The 25273-nt window shown below is 34.6% G+C and overlaps 1 protein-coding gene across 2 annotated transcripts in view; it reads left to right on the plus strand.

The window, feature by feature from the left end:
- The first annotated feature begins 1112 nt into the window (after positions 1–1112).
- The window catches only part of LOC124642762, a 662223-nt gene continuing 638062 nt past the window's right edge, over positions 1113–25273 (plus strand). For both annotated transcript variants that reach the window (XR_006985814.1, XM_047181399.1), the window contains exon 1: positions 1113–1412. The gene's annotated coding sequence lies outside the window, so the exon portion shown is untranslated. The remainder of the gene's footprint in view (positions 1413–25273) is intronic.

Raw genomic sequence — 25273 nt, forward strand, 5'->3', positions numbered from 1 at the left:
TCAATCTTTTCTTTTCAATGATATGTTTTTCCCATGTCTACTTGAAATGACATTCAATAACTGTCACCGTGACAGACATCCACAAGTGTTGTACGTTGAGTTAAATAAAATCCATCCATGAATATTTTATATTCAGCCATAATATTTTAAAAGTAGTCAGTTTATTAATTTACTAGCTATTTTCCCACGGTTTCACCGGTGATCTGGGGGTACTACTTCCCGTACTCGCACAAAATAAGCCTATATTACTCGAGGACAGTCTAGCTTCCCAGCAGTGAAATAATTTTTCAATTCGGTCCAGTAGTTTCAGAGCCTTTAGGTTACAAACAAACAAAACATTACGAAGAAATTTACTCTATCGTCTCTATGTATTTTTATGTTTGTTTTAAGGAAGGTTCATATCATGAGATACTACGTGATATCGTTACCCGGTCGCCGAGATAAGATTTTTTATGATTTATTTTTTTCTAGAGATACCTCTCCTTTGTAATATTAAAGTGGACACTTCACTACTAGCCCAGCGATTGACAATATGTGACATAAATCAGATTACCCAATTCATTTCAACAGCAATGTGCTCTGTTAATTTCGGCAATACTTGTTAATCATAACACGTTATAATCATCGGCAGGGATATTGAGCCCTGACTTTCACCTGCGCAGAAGCAATTTATTGGTTTATTGCCTTATGTGTACGGTGCGCAAAGCGATCCCTACTCTTTCTCCGAGAGCTCAATATCCGTGCCGATAACTATACACTACAATAAGGAAAAAACAATTAAAAGAATACATGAGATTATACAATTCCTTGTTAAGTTCCAAAAAACTACTAATTGAGTAATATTTTCAATTTGGCAACACTACGTCTATCAGTGTTGAAACCAAACAAAACAATAATTTGAAAATGAAACAGCAAAGTTACTCTGTTTATGATTTTTTATAATGATAAGTGTTTACGACAAAAATATGTGAATTATATTATTTAACTATTTTCAGATACATTTATATTTTTTTCTTAACTATTTGAAAAAACTTTACTTATAGAACTTTTAACTTTGATTCGTACATAGCGCCCTCTAGTGAAATTAACCTCAAACTACGCGTTGGCGGAAGATGGCCGTCGCGTGCCGAGTGTTGCTCCGATTGTTTATGACGATTTTTTAAGTTTTTATATTACGAATCCTTGTAATTGCCCGTAGAATAAGTGAAAAAGTTATACAATTGACCTTAAAAGTGTTATTTGGAGTGTTTCTACTGTGTTTTATGATAAATTTCTGTTAAAAAGTGCGGCATTAGTAGTGTGTGTGAAGCAACTAGTTTTGAGTCAGTGTTTTTAGGAATGTTGTGAATCCAACTGGATTACGTCTATATTACTGGAGTTTGGACTTGTTACAACAGCATTCAGCCCTAAAGGTGGGTAATAACATGTTTATGAAACTTTTGGAAACTTAAAGTTTGTTTACATCGGAAAGCGCTACCGCGCATGTTCAGTTCAGTTCATAGGCAAAGTTTCTTCGGAATAGGAATAAAAAACTTTTTGTTCATTTTTTTTCGATGCTATTGTTTCGTATCAAGTTCTCGTAACTGGATTCTTATTGATATGTTAGGTAAATGCAAAGTATTTCTTACCGCTTTTGTAATGCTTCCTTGAATCTATTTATCAAACAATTATTTAGATCAGGTTTTTCATTTTTAATTAACTAGGTACTTAGATGCCTCGAGCTTACACACTAAACTAAAAGATAATCAAAATTGGAGCCCTAGCCTAGCGCCATGCATACAGCCTTCGTATCCTACGTACCTACATAACTTTTTTCGTGGTCATTGAACCGAGCGATGTTCGTGCCGACATAAAGCCTTCATACTTTTTTTAATTGCTCGAAAAAGTTTACGAACTTAGAACAGCCTACTTGGTCATTTGTTGTTGTACTAGAATGTAGAAATTATGATTTATCGATAAATTAGGTACTTTATTAATGAGTTCGTTTGTTTAACGTAATGAGTAATTGTTTTGTTTATTATTTAAAGTAAATAAAGTATTATCAATTATCATTGAATAAGTTACCTTAGTTATTTAAAGATTTTAAAGTATGTAGGTACCTAGGTACATAATATGTATGTGTATCTTAGTCTTAACATTTTTACGTTATAGGTACCTATCTGGACTTTGATAATAGATAAGGCCTAAAGCTATTTTTCATGGCTTTTTCGTAAGTTTGCGTCATTCAGGGTCATGTTTATAGGTAAAACGTCTGATGTAAGTACAATGCGTATACCTAGGTATTTGATATTCTTCGCGATCTCCATCGAAGTGTGGTCATTCCCTCTTATCTAGTATCGAGGTACCTCTTTTACTCGTGTTTTTCCACATTTTCAGAGGATTTCATGCACCTTCATAAAACCATCCCTTGCCTACGTCCTTCTCTAGGTTTTCATATCGAACTCCTTGCTACTATTTTAACATGCAATTATTTTGAAATCGTAACAAAGGGGCATATCTATACATACACTTAACTATGTTAAGTATTTTTTGTTTGAATCGGTGGTTTTCTTTTTGAAAATAGTTGACCTTGACCTGATTTCCTTTATATAGCCAGAAAATTGTGGTGCTGGTGGCTGTTGCCCGGGGTTCTTTCCGCGATGCGAGGCTATTAGGACTTTTCGCACTTTTAAAAACAGGACTTTTAAGTTCTGATTTGAGTAACTGAATCGATCGGCCAATTGCCGGTGTAAATTAACATAATGTGTAAAATGGTCAAGTGTTATTGGGCAGTGTTTTTAGAGAGACCAGATACCTACCTAATTAACCAATAAACATACCATATATTGTAACCGTTTAGAAATACCCACCCGCATTTTACTCAAAAAAATACGAAGCCAATTAAATAACGAACAAACCATGATTTACGGTTAATTAGTTATTGTTTCCACTATTTATATAAACGCACGTTTTGTAAATTCCACTAGCTGTGTTTAATTTGAACCGGGTTTTATTTAAAAGCACTCGTGTTCATTAAAACAATTTGTTTACGGTCGGAAAGATCTACATTAATAAAATTAATTTGATGAGCTGTGGTCGTTACGCTATTATGAGACCGAATATTTGACTACTTATTGCATGAAGTCAATAATTCAAGTAATCAAAATACACAGATGTATCCTGGAAGTTCACGTCATGAGTGAAATACCTACATCACACGCCCGATTAAAAACCTATCAAATTTTGTTCTCCCATACTTAACCGAAAAGGTAGTAATACCACTTACAGGTAGTGATTATCTTCTGCAGCGTTATTTCATGAAAACCACAAAAGCTTCGTAAGTTGTTGTTAAGTAAGAAACTTTCTGTACTTTAACTATTCCTCGCGACTCGTATGTACATAGAAATTACCCCATTCACCCAAATAAATAGTTGGCCATCCTCGATAAGCGGGCGATCTAACACTAAAAGAGTTTTTCAAAATATACTACAAACAAACAAATCGTCAGCTTAAATAGTATTATTAGTAAAGATTCTTGTTAAAACTTATAGCCTACTTCATTAAGCAACTTTTATTTCTAATCTCTTACAACATCTTAGTCTTAACTTCAAGAACAAGTACCTACAGTAGTAAATTACTGTGTGATAATATTAAGTCTTGTTATTAAAGTTTTAATACCTAGATCGGGTGAGTTATGACCTTAGGTGAGCGCTTACGTACGTGGATTATTACTTAACATTAGTTAATGAATTTAATTTATAGTAAGTCTACGTTGTAGTCGGGATTACGTGTCTGTCTTTCTGTTTGATGACGTAAAATGCCTGACTGATCTAATTTGGATGACCTTTCTAATGGATCTAGGTTGAGACTTTGTGAAGGCTATATAAGGTAAAGTTGATTAGAATATGAGGTTCAAGATTTGACGAATTCGTGGAAAACAGCTGACTGTGATAGAAAACTATTAAACTGGGTATTGTATGCAGACCCATATTTGTACGTTTTGATTGTGGGCGTACAAGTACCTACTCCACTATTGTTCATTTCAGTTTAATGGCACTTTACTGATGCTACACGAAACTTTCAAAATTTTCATTACAAACTCCACGTTATTTAATAAAATATCATACTAGCCAGTCATGCGTCATAGTTGGCTCGGTCATCAGTATTCACTGGCATATTTCATAATAATTCACCATGCATGCATGCATTCATTGATTGGTTAATTTTTATGCGCAACTGCACCATAACAATTGTCTTTGTTGTATAAAAATGGCTGTGAAACAAGACAGGAATATTAACGAGGACTTTTATTGAATTTAATGTGATTCAAAGTCACTATCGTTTTTGTTATCGATTGTAAATTGGATTCAATTAACTGCCCGAGTAACTTATTTGGCTAAAAGCTTTTGCTTGTGATTGTACTGACGTGATAAACTTGATTGATTTTCAAGGTTGAAAATGCTATTTTTGACTGAATAAAGTAAGTACTTAAAGAATATTTCCAGTGTCTCTAACTAGGGTGCGGGTTGTTCGAAAGAGATACCGCGGCCCTGGTACACAAAAGGCCTATGACGGAACACGACGGTTTTAGTCAGTAAGAGTCTGACACTCCCTCTCCGCTGCTAACCCACAGCGGAAGGGGTCATTTGATGATTTTTGACGTCGATAAAAAAAAGTGTCTCTAACTATTTGCAAGTCTATTAATTCATAACAAAACCATAAGAGGTTTTATGATTTAAACGAATGGATTTGTCAATAAATCGTCAGTTATTTTATCGATTGTTTCTTGTTAGTCGTATCACTTAACCAGTTTTGCCGACGTGTTTTGACGAGTGTGAGTAACACGATGAAATAGGCATCGAGTGGAATCGAGTATTCGAGTCCCCGCGGCGCTGTATGAAGCTTAAAATCTATCACTATTGGTTATAACATGTGATAAAATGTTGTTAAAGTACTTTTATGCTTAAGGTTTTGTATTATTGATTTGCATCCGTGCCATATTCAAGGACGTAATTATGCTAATGATTCTCGACCCAAATCAACAAAAAAATTGGTACGTAATTTTTTTTTCGGAATTCCGTCAACGTCATCTAGCCGTATTTAAACTTGGCGCGTGTGTTACTGGCCTTAAAACCGTGCTCCGCCCTCACACAAACGCAAACACAAAGCATACGCAACGATTATTCATAAATTTCATTCATAAAATTGGATTACTTCTGAAATACTACGACATTACAATGACAAAAAAAGCAGTGCATATTAGCTATTTCCCGTCTACTGTAATTCCTATCGATTATTTACGTATTTTATGTCCTCCTCTTGACTTCCGGCACAAATGCAAATCAACAGCTTGTATATAACTTAACCAAGTTTCTTTGCTTTGCTGTAGCAAGGCGTGCACCGAGAGAAATGTAGGGATTTTGCATGACCATGAAGGTACTTAATTACTAATAGATGCTTACTAGAAAAATATCAACTGTTGTTTGTTGACAAAGTCAATACAATAAACAATGGGTCTTCTCTATAGTTCATTCATACATTTCCAAATGACCACGACTGAAAGAAGAATGTTCTCAACATCATTTATGAAAGAAGTCTTTCCAAAGAAAATCTTAAACAAAATTGGGTTAGAAGAACAAACATTCGCTCTCTTTAAAACAACGTAACCTGCCATTAGGCACGGCTTTGATCCACGTTTCGGTTTTTGTGAACAAAGCTATCAGGATCGCGTTACTAATCGTGGTTAGGCGGCAATTAAACAATTAGCTGCAATGAATGGAGTCTTAAGAGTGAGAGGGTGAACTGTTCACACGCATTACCTGTGATTCAATTGAGAATGGTGTAAAGGGGCTTTATCATTACGGAATTTTAAAACATGTGAACGAGTGTTTTGTCAAGAATTTTGGAGCACTTTATAAAATGTCTGATTATTGCTGTTAATGTAGAAGGCATTCACATAATTTACTACATGTATTATTAAGATGTAAAGATGACATGATGTTTATTCGAAACGTTTCCAAACCTACTACCAATAATTACTCATCTCCCCCTTTATTTCCCTCAACATGCACTCTTTTATCGACACTTCAGACCGAAAAGCTGACTTAATACTTACAGGTTATCCACTATCTGGCTTAAATCAATCTGAATTCTGCAATCGTATTTCATTCATTCATTACCCTGAAGAGGGACAGTACCAAAGTAAACAGTAATAACCAATGAGAGGCAAAAACATTTATTCCCATCGTTCATGGCTTTATTACCCACTTGATTGCGCACTTACTCGCAATGAAAACAAAATACCCTCAATTATTATCGAAATAACGTCGAAAAGCGCTTTTCACGAACATTTTTTTTATGCCTACCTGCTTTTTTTCGTTCATTCTTGTTCACAAATCGAGTGTGTGGGAATCTGTTTACACAACATTTTCCGTAAATCAATGATACAGTCTGTAGGTTTTGCTTTGGCACAGAGATGTAGAACATGCGGTTTTTTAATATTATAATTATGTAATATTAGAATTTAATTACTGTTAAAATTACGTGAATATTGTTCTTTTATATAATGTAACACTATCGCAGAGAGCTGAGCTAGTTAGATATTGTCAGTTTTCCAGAGAAACGCTCGAAGGAAGGGTCTTTTATTTCCGCGGAAAAACTTATATTATATGATTTGAAAGCACTGAAAGTTGAATATGATCAGAATACAGATCTATGAAAAGGCCAGATGTAATCAAAATGCTTGCCTCTGGGAACGTGAATTTGGTTGTAATCTCATGTCTAGGAATGAAATACGGATACGTACTAAACGATCTGCTTTACGGCATTGTGCTTTCTTTAAAAAAAAAACGTATCAGAAAACACAATGCTCATTTCCGTGTAACCTATTTGCTCAAAAATAACAATCGCTGTCGCCCAAACATATCAAGCTCATATTTGCAGTTACAAAGTAGATTGAAGCAGAGAACTTTAAATAAAACAGTGTAAAGACTGGCTGAACTGCATTCAGTTCGTGTTTACGCGTCTCGTCAACATTTACTCTGGCCGGCCATTTAGCCCTGTTTGCACAAAGAGTAGTTAGCAAAAGGAGTGGTATTATTAGCATTTTAAACTTAGAACATTTTAAACCAGTCCTTTTGAATTTTTAAATTTTGGCTTCGAGTAGCTATATTTCTGCAATCTCGTTATTTACACTTCATAACCAAGCTAACTTTAACTTAAAGCTGACGGCTTTATGATAATGAGAAAGTTCATAAAGCAAGTTCAAAAAAGCGGAAAAACAGCGAGAAAAAAATTCTCGTAAATAATCGTCAATGGAGAGTCACGTCCCCGAAATAATGAGCGTCTTCATAGCGAACTTCCTTTTACATTAATTGCTCGGATGTCCATAGCTTCACACTCCATTGACTTAGTACTCCATGTTTGTGTTGGGATGTCATTAGATACTCTTTATGTCCAACAGCGTTTGATTCGAGTGTTTTGCAAACTTAATTGGTAGGGGAAACTTTAATTTGATCTCTGTACGATGTTTTAGTAGCCAATGTAATTCGGGTGATCTAAAATTTTCTGGATAACTCCACCATGTTTCGAAATTACATGTTTCTACAATTTAAATCAACATAATCTGTACGGAGAATATAATGTATTGCGTCCGTGAACTACGAAAAAAATACAGCAAAAGAATATCTCCAAATCTCAGACCGCATAAAAGACAACGACATTATAATCTGCGTCTGTCTGAAATCTGAACGTTGGCACATCATGAAAAATCCAATACAGTGGCGAATCGTGACCTGGCAGTGTAATAGCCCTGAATAACTGAAAGTTATTCTTCTGGCGACGCCCAAGAGGTTTCACGCCCCACACACGACTTATGATCAAGAAAAATTGATGATATCCATCGATTTTGAAGTGACGATTCTCTGTATTCTTTTCGGTAATCTGTATGTACAAAGCTTCTTACATAACGCAGATTCTCTTTGAACAAAAATGAGCATTGATCCTTACGACCTCAAGGTGATTAACCGAAATCAAAATTCAAGGTTGCACCATGTTTCTTGTGCACTACGGTGTCAAAGATACACTTATGTAGGTGTCTCATTTCCCACATCTAGATTACAGTCCAGTGTGTCACTATGTATATTGAAGGACTATTATGTTCTAGTTACATGGTATCCAGTGTCGCAGTAACTCAAAGCAGTGTCACTTATCTTGGCTCCTTCACCGCAATTAGAGATGCAGCGGTGATCTTCAGTGGCGCCTCTGCGGCGTTTAATTACTTATTCGAAGTAACATCCCCATCTGTGACACTAATCGCTGCTATTCCTATCATAAGACGTCCAAATCTCTGATTAAACGGGGTGCGATTTGAACGCTGTCACTCACTTGTGCAATCTAACCAAGAGGTTGGATTCTGTTTCTACGGATTTTGGAAAAAAAAATTGTTTTAGTACCTAAGAAAAGTATGTATTCTATAAAGTACTTATTGCTTATAGATTCTTACTAATACGTATTATAATCACGCGAGAAACACTTGGCTTTGACAGGTACACTTTCGCGAAGAAACGCAAACACCCTTATTTGTGAAAGTATATTTGCCAAAGGACATTTTTACCCTATCGCGTGAAGAAGCTACTAACGATAATCACGCAAATCCAGTTCATTAAACTCACAATAAAATAGGGCATTAGTCATCTAGTTGCTAATACAACAATCGGTTAAGTGAACCGACTTCGCCTGGGAAAACGCTAGGATAACGACCGCAAGCAGCAACTACTTAGGTAATACTCTGATCATTAAACTCAATTGAAAGAACCATGTTTAACGTGCCGACAAGTGGCAACAATGAATATCTTGTTATCTTTGAGCTCTAAACTATCACCAGTGGCCATAAGAATATTACTTTCGACATCAATAGTACGTTCGGTGTGGTCGTTTGGAAATGAAGCAAATTCTGGTGTGAAAATAACCTACCCATTTTATTTTGAGCATTTATCTTACGTATAGTATATATAAGTATTAGGCCTTTTTTTTTTTTTTTTTTTTGTTGTCGCTGGGCTAAAAATGCTATTACGCATGCCCTTCCCATCGGGGGACGGGAGAGGGGTATGTGGGACTCCCCGGTAAAGACGTTCCCGGTATACCCACTAAAAAGGCCCAGCGGCACTCCGACCTCGCCTGAGTGGAGGGGGTCTGGGAATCCATGGCATCCAGTCCCCCACCGGCGATAAGTATTAGGCCTAAGGATAAAACATTACTAATTTTAAAAGTGAGTGGGTACTTACTTCAACAGCTCGTATAAAGTAACATTAAAAGAAACTTTCGTGTTCTTCTTTCAGACTGCCTATGGGTACATTCGCTTCAATATTTTTCCCATTTACACATCTCAAAGTCTCCTTAGACAAGAAACACGTATTAAAAAGTTCCATCAATAACGTCTGCCAAGTTCTTTGATAACAATTCTGCAAGGTCTCCTCAGACAATAATAAATTGCAGAACTTATAGTATTTTAACAGTCACTGTTAGAACTTGTTGAAAAAGAACTTTCGCTACATCCTTCTTATCTACTCTTAAAACTGGATTATTAACTTCATTAGCTGAGCAAGCATTCTTAAGTTTTAATTGAGCATTATTCATGATGTTTCACTAAGTTACTTAATTACTCATGCTTTCTCTAGGGAATATATTAAAATCTTCAAAGTCAGACTCGAGGCCGAGTTGTACTGCATAATTTATTAGCCAGAATTCTGTATCCATACATCAAAAATTTTCATAATCTCCTATCCCCAATGTTCGGTGTAAGTGTGCAATAAATATTGTATGCAATGGGGCTACAACATGTTATTTGCTAACTCACAATCCCCTGCTTCTGTGCAGGGGTCGTTTCTATTCATAATACGGCCAGAAATTGCGAACAAATCATACGCAGTAAAACAAACTTTACGGTACTGGTGTTTGGGCTTGAATTTGTTTCTACAATTTCTCAAGTTTCACCGTCCTAGATTTATGTTACTTATTACATTTTACACGCGTGAAATGAACACGTATCAAATGAAAACTGCAATTTGCAACTTTATGTTGCTGACACAGGAACTATTTGGGAAAGGGATTCATAGCTCATAGTGGTCCTTTGTTAGATCCTTCTGAACCCTTTTGTCGTTGAGGCCGTAAATTATCTATTTAGGTTTGCATTTGGCGATAAATTGCTTTTATTCAACGAATCGTAAAAAGAAACATGTCAACACGATATTATTAAAACGATATTGTATTCAGACGCGAATGTCGTATTCAAAACAGATGTGACTTTAATCAAAAGCTTGTCTAGATCTGTGCGTTTGTTCCTACGTTAGTTCAGAAGTATCTTCAATAACATTTCGAACTGAAATACCGATGTTATCCACAAAGTTATTAGAACACGAATCCCTTTATCTAAGCCATCGGATGTACTGAGAGCCGTTCTGAGTACTTACCTAATCTGTACGGTTGCTATCTCGGGTCATAGGCCAGCAGATACCGTAAGTCGTATGCCAAAAGCTTCTAGCGATATTGGTGCTTGCGGCTATCAAACTAAGGTAAATTTTCCAACGGATAGATTGGAAAGCAACGCCGGAGTTTCCAACATACCACATTTTGTTGAAGAGTACATTTTAAAGAACTCTCTTTGCCGAGTTCGACCTATTTCTGAATGTGATTGATGATTTCAACCCCTAATTTTATCGAGAGTACGCTCAACTTGAATCTTATCGCGCTTGGAATACAGTTCATAACAGATTTCTAATTGATATTAAACTTTCTATGATATTATTGTAAAGTTGCAGCTGCAGAATTTGGGGTAGCATATTTTTTGGAGGGAAATTAAATGTAGTAGTACACATTAAGACAAGAACCAGGAAATTCTCAAGAGATAAGTAAATTCTGACCTAGTTAGCTCAATTGCTAGAGTTTGCCTCTAAAACGTGGAGTTCTTGGCGTGAATAGTAAGTGGAGTAGGTATTTCCGAGCATTCCTTATCTGCGTCTTAAGGATGTTACTAGACTTAAATCTTTTTATTCATGGCGAAACTTAATGAAGCCACCGCACACAATTAATTTTCGAAATACCATTCTCTGGTTTTAAATCAAACTACGTATATTTTTCTTTTACGTTCTTATAATAATATAAAATATCATAATAGAATGTTTATTTGGCTTCATTGGCTCCACAACTCGTAACGTTAGGAAAATAATTCTCGGAATACTTGTAAAAACATTATCAAGGCTTCCGCCATAACGTTGAGTATTTCCTTACCATTTTTTTTGCTGTCACATCCGTTTGTTCGGACAATTAGCTTGTTCCCTTGCCCGACTTTTGTCCTCCTTTGCATAATATCCTTGAACACGACTTAATTTCTTTAGAGACAAATATTGCTTTTTTTCTTCGTTGCAAATTAAGATAGCAATGTCCCTTTTGTTGCTCGAAATCTGAACGTGAACGACTACTGGAACTCTTTACTGAATTAAAAATGCTTCTTAGACTGTGGAAATTAAAAATGAATTTACTCTGAAACTCTTCTAAAAGCACAATGGACAAAGATAAAAGGAGGAAACTTAGTAACCCGACTGTTCATTATACGCGCCATTAAGTCCATTTTCACTCGACTAAGACGAGGAGTTAATCTTCCTGATACAAGGTATGTTTTCGGTTTTTTAAGCTTACCATTTGACATATCCGTCTTGCATCGTTGAATAATGGCTTTGGTCCATTAAAATATCTACTTCGGACGCCCCTAAGCTTCTAAATATAACATAACTGTATCCCTTGACAGCTAAATGTTTATTTGTGGGAATTTTTTGTCTTGGAATGACGTTTTTTTGTGTGTAAGGCGGTATCATGCGGGATTTTACATGTTTGAGTTGTGTCGTGGTGAGTTCTCCTAAGTATTAAGTTTGTTTCTTTAGATTATGCGCCGTGTCTTCGGTATTTTGAACATGGAGTACATGTAGAAGACCGAGTAAAGCTTCGTACTTAAGTACATGTTGAACGAATTTTTATATTATGTCGTCTGTTTAGGTACTATTCGGATATGTTATGTTATACGGTAATTCTTTTCTGACAGTCTTGTATTAGAATCATCATCATCCTCCTAGCCTTTTCCCAATCACGTTGGGGTCGGCTTGCAGTCTAACCGGATTCAGCTGAGTACCAGTGCTTTACAAGAAGCGACTGCCTATCTGATCTCCTCAACCCAGTTACCCGGGCAACCCGATACCCCTTGGTTAGACTGGTGTCAGACTTACTCTGGCTTCTGACTACCCGTAACGACTGCCAAGGATGTTCAATGACAGCTGGGACCTACAGTTTAACGTGCCATCCGAAACACAGCCAATGGTGTCTAAGATATACTTAGAAAGTACATACAAACTTAGAAAAGTTGCATTGGTACTTGCCTGACCTGGGATCGAACCCGCGCCCTCATACTTGAGAGGTTGGTCTTTAACCCACTAGGCCACTACAGACTACAGTCTTGTATTAGAATGTAGTCCGAAAATTGACGGTTATACAGCGTATATTTTTACAAGAGAAGTCCAAGTTTCTGAGTACATTAAAAGTTTTCAGCTCTAACAGAATTGAGCCTAAAACTTAGTTTTCTTGGAATCCAATTGAAAATTCGTTTTAAACCAATGAACAGTCACGAACAATTTCGATAATTTGAAAACAAAAAAGTAATCTCTAAGAACCTTAAGACTGCTAAGTAGTTATAAGTTTATTGGTATTCAAATGACCAGAGCGTAGTATTTTTATCTCGCCGACGTCAAGTAATCTTTTATTTACTTTAGAAAATCTACCATTCCGTGTCAGAATTGTCGTTGTATATTATATTCCTGTTTGTTTTATGGCTGTTTGTCTTAGAGCTTGGAAAATAGCTGTCGGTTTTACTCCCGGAACACGACATTTCACCGGCATTTGTTGAACAAACTTGTGTTCTCTTGAAAACCTGAATTGTAATCAGTTTTATACATACACTTAATTGCTTTTACATCAGAATAATTTTATAGCATATGAAGACGTTGTCTGGAAAACTAAATTAATTTTGGGCTTGTTTCTCTGTAATAAAATTTCTATCAGCTCTCATATCTACTTAGTAACTAATTATATTAATACCCTGCTTTTCGGTGTAACCTAGTTAAAACTTAAAATTAATTAAGAGTTTAATTTTGGCTAGTTTGTAAGTGGTATCGTCGGTTTGTGACCTGTCTGCAGTCTAAGTACTTTAAGTTTTTGAACTAATAAAAACTTCATTTAAGTACACAAAGATACTTTTATTAGATTCGTTGTGAATCTGTTTGACTTATTTTCTGCTTGACAAAGATTTGACCGTAATTAAATTAGATGTCAAAAAGTTTTGACTGATAAGTTTCTGTCTGTCAACTTCTATTCCTAAGACAATACCGCTATACGCTATACGCTATACGCTTTTTAGTTGTTTGTTTTACTAGGATAGTTTTTGATTTTTATTGTAAATATGTATGCTTATTATTTTAGACAATACCTAAAAGCTATAACTACCCTTAAACATATATAGAACTATTAGACTAGAAAAAGTAGGACCACTAAGTTAACATTAGTACCTACTTCCTGATAAAAACTTAAAGATGGTGAATAAGATCTTACTTAATGTTTATAAACTATCATTAAAAAGAGTAAAAAAGCTGTTTACTCTAAAATAGAACAATAACTTCAACCTTAAAGTACCTATGAACACAATGTTAAAGTTTAAACTTTACCCAATTTGGTTAAAAGTTTTCTACATCATGTACTACAGATATCAAGTTTTACGGTCGTTGAAGCATGTCTAAATATGCGTGCTCATGAATTACTTAAAGCTGACCTTGCCTTGTTTGACCCTTACGTTATGTATGATCTATCTGCCTTGCCTGAGCTAATATGAATTTATGTAATACCTATGTTTAAGCCATGTGTAACAGTATCTAGATGAAAGTTATTGAATATTTTATTTGTTCGTAAATGAAGAATAAAATGCTGTTTGATGAAATTTTTAAACTATTGTTTTCTAGTTTAATGTTGTTAACATATTTCACATTTTTTTCCAGAAATTGAAGAACTGGAATCTTAAGTCACTTTTTGGAGTTCTAACGATGGATCCAGGAGTTTTGAATTTTTTATCTTAATCTATTATTATTGAAACAGTAATTTAATTAACTCATGTATCACATCATAATTGTAGTAAACTATCTTCTTATTAGTTACAGAATCCATCTCTTCATCCATTTCATTATCAGTTCTTCATTACGTAATTTTGCATGAAATTATTGTATGGGTACTCAAATCATCATCGCAAAAATATTAATTTCATCAAAATACAATACTTTGAAAGTAGCTTCTAGCGTAATGTTTAATTTCTCAGTTTAGATATAAACTGTGTTAATTTCAAAGAAAAACCATGTGAATTTCTAATTCACATGTATCCAAACGCATACGACAATTGAAACTAACCGTTACGAAATCGTGACAATTTCCAAGTCGTCAAGTAAATTACATATGTTGTTGTTGCTAACGGTATTTATGATGATGTTTCTTTCCATAAATGGAATGATATAGAAAGGCATATGAATGAGACTTGAAGTTACTGTTGCCCTATTAATGGCTATTACCCCTTTTAAAAGCTGATTCCAAATCTTTATATTGGTAATCTTCTATTTACTACTAATTCCTATCGTCAAGCCTCGTGATACCTGATACAGTATCCATCGACCCTTTCCGTTCTGTTAATCTTTTTTTTCCCTATTTTGGTACTAGGCATAAAAACTTAAGGTTAATTTAATCTATGTTACTTATTATGTACTTGTCATTTTGAGCTATGATATGTTCTAGCGATGACTTTGCTAATCCTCGGGTTGCCTTGACCTTCGTAAACTCATCCCACTTCTATTCATAACTGACACTCAATAAACTAAGAATCCATACTCCTTTTCGCTTAATATTAATTAAGTTTATGAACCCTCGTAAATCTGAAGTTTGGAGACCAATCGTCCTCAAGATTTGTTGTCAGACATGTTTGACAGCTGTTGAAAATTTTAAGCCCTTCCCCCCAGTAAGTAGTCAGTCGTATCATTTATTTTCACTCATAGCGTGTAAACCATCATTTATGTTTTAGTAGTATTTCATAGTACCTGTCATTTGGTGTTGGAATGTAATTTATTTTACACACGGAATTCTGTTGGATAAATTACGAGGTTTGTATTTTCATAACTTTTATTTTTATACTGGAAATTAATAACTAAAGGTTTTTTTCTCGTGGCTTTCAGGACTGATGGTTTTCAACCCAAACTTGTTGTTTCTGAAGAACTTGGTCGCTGAAGATTTATAGAACCTAATGACTGCCAAAAATTTCAATTAAACCCACCAAAAAGCGCTTGAAGTCCAAATTTTATAGAACAAAACTGCATGAATTATTTCCTTCAGTACCCGAATTAAATATCTAGGTAACATAAAATACAACTAACTAACTTAGTCATTCTACCAAGTTATTCTGTATTGTTGCCACAAAATACAGCTTACTAGAGGTACTTAGCTTTTAGAAGCTAGAACAACGTTAATACTGGCTTTTACTTTGCTTTAAGCACAAAGCACTTTTGCTGTCCACAAGTATTCATTCAAAATTGTTCAGATTTAATAAAGCTTCATTCGAAATACTCCCCAAAAGTTCTAGAGTAAAATTTCAATAACTAGGTTGCCAAACTTTGAAGCATTTTAAACTAATTTCCGATAGAAATGTTCAAAAGACGGTAACTCGTAAACTGAAGTTCATGTCTAATATTAGTTTTTGGTACCTGAGTAAGTAGTTTTATGGTTTTGGTACCAAGTTAATTTGCGGCAGTTATTAAAATAGTTAGTGCTATACATTTACCGTTTTGAGGAATCATTTGGATTTGATTGGAGATAAAATTTCGAAGTAACGGTATTCAGAAAGTCTTGCGTGTATTGCAGAAATTTGGTAAAGCGTTTATTATTTTTATAGATAGTTTTCACATTGAACATTCACTGAAGCATAATTTTGTTCGAAATCTAAAAACTTTTCAAGATAAATCGAAATGGCGCAAAATGAGATATATACTAGTATTTTGCAAATTAGAGTTCTCGAAAAAACATAAAATAACATAATAACAAAATTATGCTATAGTTCCTATACTATTACGAATACGTATATCTATCGGATCTTCCCAAGTCGCCCGCTGTGCCTCAATCACACAGTTTAATTTAATAGCAAACCACCTACTTAATTAAAAAATTGAGGTAAAAAAATCTTTAAAAACAAGCTTTTATTTAAATGCGCTAAAAATAAAAAAATAAACTTTTACTGTAACTTTACTGATTTATGTTTTAAAAGCTTGTCGCGAGATTTAAGTACTCGTATTTACTTTCTTAGTAAAATCGCGACAAGCTTTTAAAACATAAATCAGTAAAGTTACAGTAAAAGTTTATTTTTTTATTTTTAGCGCATTTAAATAAAAGCTTGTTTTTAAAGATTTTTTTACCTCAATTTATTTTATACTTTTTAGTTTTGATTTGGTAAAGTGCACTTTATTCTACTTGCCTGTCATGGGATACCCATAGGTATGGATGGGATTGAAAAAAATAGGTTATTCACCATTTTGTAGCGGCGGCTATCTTGGATTTTTATTTCGTAAAGTGCGATGTGTTCTACTTGTCAATCCCTTTCATTTGATACCCATATTGTATAGGTACTTTAAAAATAACTAGTCCGCCATCTTGTATATTTAGACATGTTGGATTTAGGATGACGTCACATAGCTTAACATGCATTGTCATCCAAACTAAACATGTATGCAAAATTGCAGCTCAATCGGTTGAGGGCAAGTGCCTTAAAATTGAGTTGTAAAATTCCACCCGAACACACATAGTTACATACATACATACATACATACATACATACATTGCAAGTTAAATAAAAGCTTGTAATAAAAGCTTGTAATAAGGCTGTGCTTGAGAAATTATGCCCTTGTATGGTTTTTTCTAACTTTAGATAAAACTTAATGTAGTCATACATGGGGAAAACTATTTAATCTATCATTTGAAATGAGAAGACAATCAAATACAAAACCTAGAATAAAATGCCACGTAATAAAAACCTAAAAACCAACACTTAATCAAAAGAAATTCTTCAGTGTGGGAACATAAAAATCTTACCACGAACGTCTCAAAAGTGGTATCAATACGTGCTTGTACAAAGGCGTAAAATGAACCGTATAATGAAGAGTATCGGGCAGAAAATTACAAGCCTTGTGGAACACATGTTTCCTAATAATAGGGAGGCGGGAAGGTGAGGGTTCTCTCAAGGTATAAGGTGCTCCTTTTTTATACGGTGAATCGCTTATCGATCGTTTTGTAGAGAATGGCCGTCGAAAATGTCTGAAGTTTTTTTTGTCGTTGACCGATGTGAAAGGTTGGGCGCCAAATTGCTTTTAATGAGATCGACTCGGTGAGTCGGTTACATGACACTGATTTTTTTCTTACAGTTTTTATCAGTACGAAATGTGTTACATATGGAGAGAAGAGGTAGAAACATTAACTACCATGTCTTAAAGGTCGTACCTAAAATTCGTGCAATATTTAAAATTCAGAATTTCGATAGACGCCTTGTGCATTCAATTCAGAATAATTGAAAGACGTTTCTGATTGGTGGCACGCTCCACAACACATGGTAACTAATGTATCTTAAAACTCCGGCTTTAGGGGTATTTGAAACCCCACCAAAGTATCTAAATAAAACAGATATAGGTACCTACTTAGATACCTATATTCTTCCCCTTTGTACCTTCTCTGCCATGCATAGCTATAAAGCAGTCCTTAAACGTTCAAAACCCATAATTACTCGATACCGTATTCATTACCTGCTTAAAAATGTAAACGGTAATAAGGATTTTCCGCCACGTGTATTTTCCCATAGAAAAATAACTCTGTTGGGAATAAAACGACATAATATGATGTATTTTTAATGTTTCAAGAAATTTGCATGTCAAAGCTTTGTGATACGAATATTTTTGCTGGTTCGCGTGGTTGCGGGTAGTCGCGTTTTCAAGTTTATATTGTACATCGGTTCTGATAAATCTTTTAACTCCGTGGCAAATATGTATACCTACAAAAACGTAAATATTTGATGATACAATTAATTGATAATCTCTTTGCAGAGTCAAAATCATCAGATGCATTTACATGGAAAGGTCAATATTAAATTATATTGAACCAAGACTAGAAATTATTTTAAGACTATCTCATTCCTTTTACGTCCTCGGACGTTAATTAATAAGCCTTGATAATGTAATTATAGACTTGGCATCTAATTAATGATGTCTATGACATTCAATGCTCATTAATATTCGTAATTATTGTTGTACTTTCAATTCTGAATTCATAATTTATTTCATGGGCGTGCTTATGGTAACGCTATCACGCGATTCAATGTTTGCTCACTCGGAATGGAAAGTAAATAATTTATTAAATGTACGAATTGGAGAAAGGCAGAGACTGATTTAATTACTTACCATAAGAAGTAAAGGGTAGGAGTCAAACACTCTGGCCTTCTCTATGACGCTTCCAAAGGAACGTGTAAACTTTGCGATCTAATGGTTTCTTTCCATACTTACTTGAAAGTCCATATTCCCCTATTCGTTACGGAGACGGACGAAGTAACAGATCTAGAAATAGATGCAACATTTTAAGTCTGTGTGGTATTGCAATAATACAGCTTAAGTTGGCTTAAATTTTACATTGCGCGAAGACTTCGTAAAGTTATTATGTCTTTAAATATACAACAAAAGTACTGTCTGAAGTGGCATCTTGATCTTAAGCCAAAGAATGTCTTTGAATGCTCTTTCTGTAGCCTTGCAATAAACTTTTATCAGTCCCTTTCTCGACAATTCTGCAGGACTTTTTTTATTTTATTTATCACTGCCTCCATATAAAAACGATCCCCAGATAACTATAAATACGTTTAATGCACAGACAGATCCTTTTACCGTTTATATGTATTTTGATGTTTTAGTGTATTATATTCCAAAGGTCTCGGATTTAAGGTAAAAAACAAAAGGGGCGCAAACAAAATATTCTGAATAATTTTATGGATCCTTGGAAAGTTTTTTTGTCTTTCGGCTGATCTTGACCCGAAAAGTAACGTAAATTCGGTATCTTTTGCATTTAGAATGTTTTTCTTTGGACTTTTACTTAGGAGATACTGATCGAATAATGGTAGGTATTCGAAGTCTAGAAATCTTATTGGATTGTAAAATTTACCTTGATTTTGCTAAAGCCTAGTTAGTTAAGAAATGTTTGATCGGCATTAAAATTTATTAAGTCCATTTAAGTATACCGAATTAAACACGATTCTCTCTATTTATGACAAAGGAGCCAGTTTTAATAACGAGATTTTGGACGTTCAAGCGATACTCCCCCGCTGTGCCGTTTTATTACTGAACAACAGAAAATATACCTATTATAATAATGGCTCCGTTGATCTGTATCAGCTGCCCATCTTCCATGACAGTAAACCAAGTAGGTAGGTACAACGGTAATACTGAGAATAACTGTTACGAAGTTAAGCAATGGCCTGACAACTTACGCATTAATCTGATAGTAGAACCTGTCGGTTTTCCCTCTACGTGACGCTAAAAAATGAGGAAGCTGCCTCTTTATTGTTTCGGCGGTCACGACTTACAAAATTAGCAAAAAGTTTATGACCTACCTCTGATGATAAATGATAGCATAAAATCTTGAAGTCAGCATTTCAACATAGCATAAAACGTAAGTATTCCACAGTTTATTTTATGCATAGAAATTGCAATGTGTTTCCCATATAAAATAACTTTATATTCAACAGTTTTCCAGCGAAACGATCGATTGACAATACGTTAACTGAATTCAAACTACAAAGTACCCGCACTTTTATCGTCAGCAACTTAGTTTAACTGCTCAATAAAAGCACACCACACTTCCTTTACCGAACGGGTAACTGCAGATAAAAAATAAATGTACCTATTTATACTTTATTTGAACATTTGTTAAGACCACCGTGTTAGCTATTATTTCTTATAGTAATTGCTATGAATTTGTTAGCATTTTTATCAGAAGCAGTAGAACGTTTTTTTTTTTTTTAATTTTCAATGAGCATTTCCAGAGGAGATCTCATGAATTACATAGTGTTGCAAAAATTAGATCTACATACTTTCATTTCTGACTTGGTAAATCATAAGAAGAATGAACCTGTCTATGACATTCTCTCCCGCTGAAGGAGCAGCATGAAGGAGTGTCAATCTTTTGCTGAACCACCTTTCTTCTGGAGCCGTTTAAGTACCAGGGCCACGGTAACTCAACCCCGCAGCCTATCTATTTACACATACCTACCTACGTACGCTTTTTGTGTATCTATCTATCGTATCTGATCGTTCACTGAAAACAAAATACAATTGTTACAATTCCAAAATAACAACAGAAAAAGTCAAGAGTGCCTAAGAGGATTCAACCCACAACTCTCAAAATATCGTCAATTGTCGCTGACGTGGCAAAATTGGACTGTTAACGGTATTCTTAATAGCTCTCAAAGACATTTTGACAAAAACCGTAGACATCCATTCGGTAAGTACTAATTTACCTTTATTTAATAAGTGTTTTTGTACGACATTTTTTTTGTTGAAAACGTTACTTGTCGTTACTCAGTACCAGCATTTATTACATCTTATGTAGTTATTAGAAACACGTTCTTTATACGAAAACACTGTGTTTTTAGTTTTGGATTGTATAAGAAACTAGCCGCTTTCTCGCGGTTTCACCCGCTTCCTGTGGGAATTTTTCAAATCGGTTCAGTAGTTTCTGAGCCTTTAAGGTACAAACAATTAAACAAAAAATGTTTCCTCTTTACATGGAGTGACTACAAATAAACTTTTTAAACATACACAGAAACGGCTAACGCTATTTTTAAACTCACTTCCTTATCTTTAATTAAAATAATATTGCCTCACCTGTCTACTCGACTTTTGTAATTAAATTGAATGTTAATTTTCACCACTTCCTGTTTCTAAAGAGCATGTAATATGCTTGAAAGAGAAACAAAAACTCTTGTACAGATATGCCGCCATATTGGATCGGTGTTCGTTATTGAATCTTTATGATCTATTTAAATAAAGTTATGGGTGATGTCATTTCAAAATCTTAGCGTTACGCTCATTAACTTTATTTGACTTGATCAATATGTTAATTAAAGTTTTTTTTTTAATACCTACATGACTGTCTGAATTCTGTCGACTCTTAATTGGTATCCAAATGTATAAATGAAAAAGAAATCTACCATATTTAATATCAGCCTTCATGAATCACTTTTGAAATATTTTTTTATTGATTTGAGTCAGTCTTACCGTATCCCATCTGCTTCCAGACACGATTGCTCCTATATTACTCGTCTTACTCACATCGACAGATGTTATTAAGATATCCAGAAATAATCCACCTACTGGCTCTACGATAATTTTGGATCTTAATTAAGTATATTGGCGAGCTCTCGAGTGAATAACAACACCTCCATATCTCCCATTTGTGAGAAATATAATTCAGAACCGTATTTGAAGAATTTATTTGTGTTATTATGACTGTAGATATCAATTAAAGGAGCTTGGGAATTTTCCATAGCTTCATTTAGCCTCAGGATTGCGTTTCATTTTCGAGATAAGAGAATTTTCCTTAATATCAATACTCGAGTTCCATAAAAGCTTTATCTTTATTTTTTTCTGTGTTCATTCTTTAATTCGTTTCCATGCCATGCCAACAAAATGTTAAAGAACAATTTTTATATAAAAAGCGGTCCAGAAAACCGTTAAAATAACTGATAAAATATTTTAAATATCACATCAAATAATTCCGTCGCTAGCCCGAACTTTTCAAAAGCGTTGTTGCTGAGCTATCGATTACATAATAAACTTTCGGGATGATATCCAACGTTAATACTCAGTTCCTGCATCCATCAGCATGAAAACTATTAGCACAGACCTCCGATAAAAGCCGCTTTTCAGCTACATCGGGGAAATATGATTTTGCTGAACGTAGTTTTTCGATGACATTATGCTAATGTTTCCTGCCCTACATCTCGTTTGGAAGTGGCTCTCTGGCATTAATATGTCTTTGACTATACTACATTTGGTTAGTGAGTTCACTGAAAGTAAACAATGTTGGTAAGTACCTAGTAAGTACTTTTTATACAATTACATATTGAATATGTAACTAAAAAACTGTTTAATATGATGGTACAATTGATTAAGTCATTGTTATTAGTATAGGTATTTACATTGATTTTTAGCTCTATTTAATTTAAGCCGAATGAAATAATAAAAAGTCATATCAAGATTTTTATCTTAACTTTAATTTTATCTACAGCAAGCGTAGAAGAAACTAGAAGCTAAAAAGTAAAATATCGTCAGCCATATTTTATCATGTTTAGGTTTGATTTGCCAGCAATTTTCGAAAATTCCAAGCCCCGTAAGCAATTCGATCACGGAGTCCATAAAACTTTAACTACCGTCGTATATCGTGACTTAAAAACATAACCAAATTTAACATGTCGTGTGCCATAAACTAATTGAATTGTAGCGCAATAAAATAATTTAATTACTCGTCAAACACATTTTAAGCTGGTAATAGCCAGCCTGGCGTCTCTTAACGCAATTAAGACTGCTTTACATAATCATGAAATATGCGTTGCGCGAACGTTAGATAGTATTTTCATCTGAATAGTAGTATGAGATAAATTATAACGGTTCAAATTCAAGTTATTTTTAACATAGGTTAACCTGGACTATAAAGTCTGAAATCACCAACCCGCATTGAGCAAGCATGGTGATTAACGCTCAATCCTCTGTATGAGAGGAGGCATGTGCCCCAGCCCAGCAATGGGACGACTAAAAAGCTGATGATTATGAGCACACGCAAGTGGGTAGGCATTTCCGTATCTAAAATATTGAATAGACTCAAGAGGGCTTATGAATAGAACTTTGTTTTACCATTCTAATTATAGATCTTCATTGTATCAAGACTTGAAGCGAATAAATATGCCAGCGATAACAAGAAGATATAATTAACACATCTAAAATGTATCTCGATTTTATACCTCTATATAGAAGAACTAATGCACGTGTGGTCAAGATCTTAGAAACGAAGTACCTAACATATGTTTTCAAATGTACAAATAGGTCATCACTAAGCCATAATGCTAGTCTGCCACTCAAACTCTCGAACTCATCTAACTTATGAAAGAACTGCTTATCTAGAAGTAGATCACCAAAAATTATCTTTTCTTTAACTAGTTTCGCTATATGTATGTAAATCCAAAATGGCGTGACAACACAATAGAGCTCATCCTACAGGATTGACTAATTTCTAATTGTAACTCAGTGCGCGCGATCCAATTCCGTTTGGAGCAAAGGGATTAAATATTAAGCCAGAGACACAGGTGATCGACTAAACCGTTGGGAATTAGGATTTAATAGAATAATTTGGAAGTTATTAATGTCACTTAAACGTGTTTTATTGCTTTGACATCGAGTAAAGCCATTTGTTATAGTCGGAACTTGCTGATACTTGTTCCGACTTGTACCTGTTCACTCAGTTATTTGTTAATCAAATAAATCACTTTCAGAAGTTGTTATATCTTATATCTTCCAAAAAACTTCCAAAGATCTACAAAATAAAACTTCGGAGCACATAGATTTTTACAACTTTTAGATGCTACCGATAATTTTGGTACACAAACACATAAAACTCCAACGCTCATCATGTGTTAATAAAAAACTGTTTATGGGAAATCCTTCTCGCCAGATCAAAGCACTCATTTACAACAAATAAGGTAGTCAAACACAAGATCATAAGTTCCTGATGCCGGAAATAACTCAGACGGAGCGGTTTCCCTCCTACAAAGCCAGTGTTGTGACAACGCATCTTTTGTTTACTGCGCTAATCACGGATTGAATATTTAAAGCACCGGTTAAACACTCTTCGAACAAATGCGTTTGTTTGAGTTACAATTTCGATGCCCGTTTTGAAATGTACATAATTTTTGAAGTTATTTTGAGCGTCTTGTTTGCTTAATTTGGGAAGTGAAAAGTTATTGTTTGTTTTGACAATTCAAGTGTAGCATATTAGCTTTACGTTCGGATGTTTATTTATAATCCCGAACTTTCTTATGAATATTCAGCCCGCTCGGATATATTGTGAAACTGTACGCTCTGAAGCATGATTTGACCAATAATATTTTGTATTTGTTTTAGAAACATAGTGTAAGGAAACGTATTGTGGCTACAACATAATTCCAGCGAAGAAAATGATAGATCACCAGCATGTTGCCAACAACATATTGAAAGATTTGGAGTAAAGCTTCTTAAAGCCACATCATTATAACGATCCATTCAGCCTGAACGACCAAACTACCTGAAAGTCGTGCAAAACTTTTTTCTTTCTGCCCTCGAAAAACAGAAACGAGAATCTCCTAAATTCTTAAAAGCCAACTTTAGGTAAATTTTAGTAGCAAGCTGGGCACGTTCTGTCAACTTGTCACGACATAAGTGACTCCGGCGTGCTCCAATTATGCTAGCAGACATGTCCACAGTCCTCCAGTGACTTGAGGGGTTTACGGGAACATCGCACGTATGATTTAGTTAGCTTTGGGACCAATTTGAGACGGTTTTGAGGTCAAGATGGTGTGTGGAGTTGACTGTTTATGTTCAACTGAAGTTTTAGCTGGATTAAATGTTTTATGAGCCGTTGTTATGATTGCGGGCGCTTTGTAATTAATTTTGTGGGACTTATGTTAAACTTGTTTTGTGATTGTTAGCCTTAATCAAGTGTTCGACAATTAACATATTAAATGCGAAACTGCAAAATTGGTTGGGTCATTTTGAAGCTGGCAGACCATCGTGTTGGGGTAAGTATCTACATGTAGTGTATTTTATTTTGTTTGGTAATAATGGCATTACCTATCCTGAAGTCATAGAGATCATTTCATAGAATTTGAAATATAGCGAGTGCCTATAGGGACCTAGGTGCTAATGTGATTTCATATTTCAAGGACGTGTAACTTCGTCCTAACTATGACTAGCAGTTGATAATTCCTAATAAGATTTAGATTTGTTCTCTAACTTTAAATTCAGATTTACTTTTTAAACTCTGTCTTAAATTCTTAATACATACATAATTCATTTCTTGTACCAGATTTTCGTTCTAGACTCAATTTACGTATTTT

The sequence above is a fragment of the Helicoverpa zea genome, chromosome 25, assembly GCF_022581195.2.
Source record: "Helicoverpa zea isolate HzStark_Cry1AcR chromosome 25, ilHelZeax1.1, whole genome shotgun sequence".
Taxonomy (NCBI): Eukaryota; Metazoa; Arthropoda; class Insecta; order Lepidoptera; family Noctuidae; genus Helicoverpa; species Helicoverpa zea.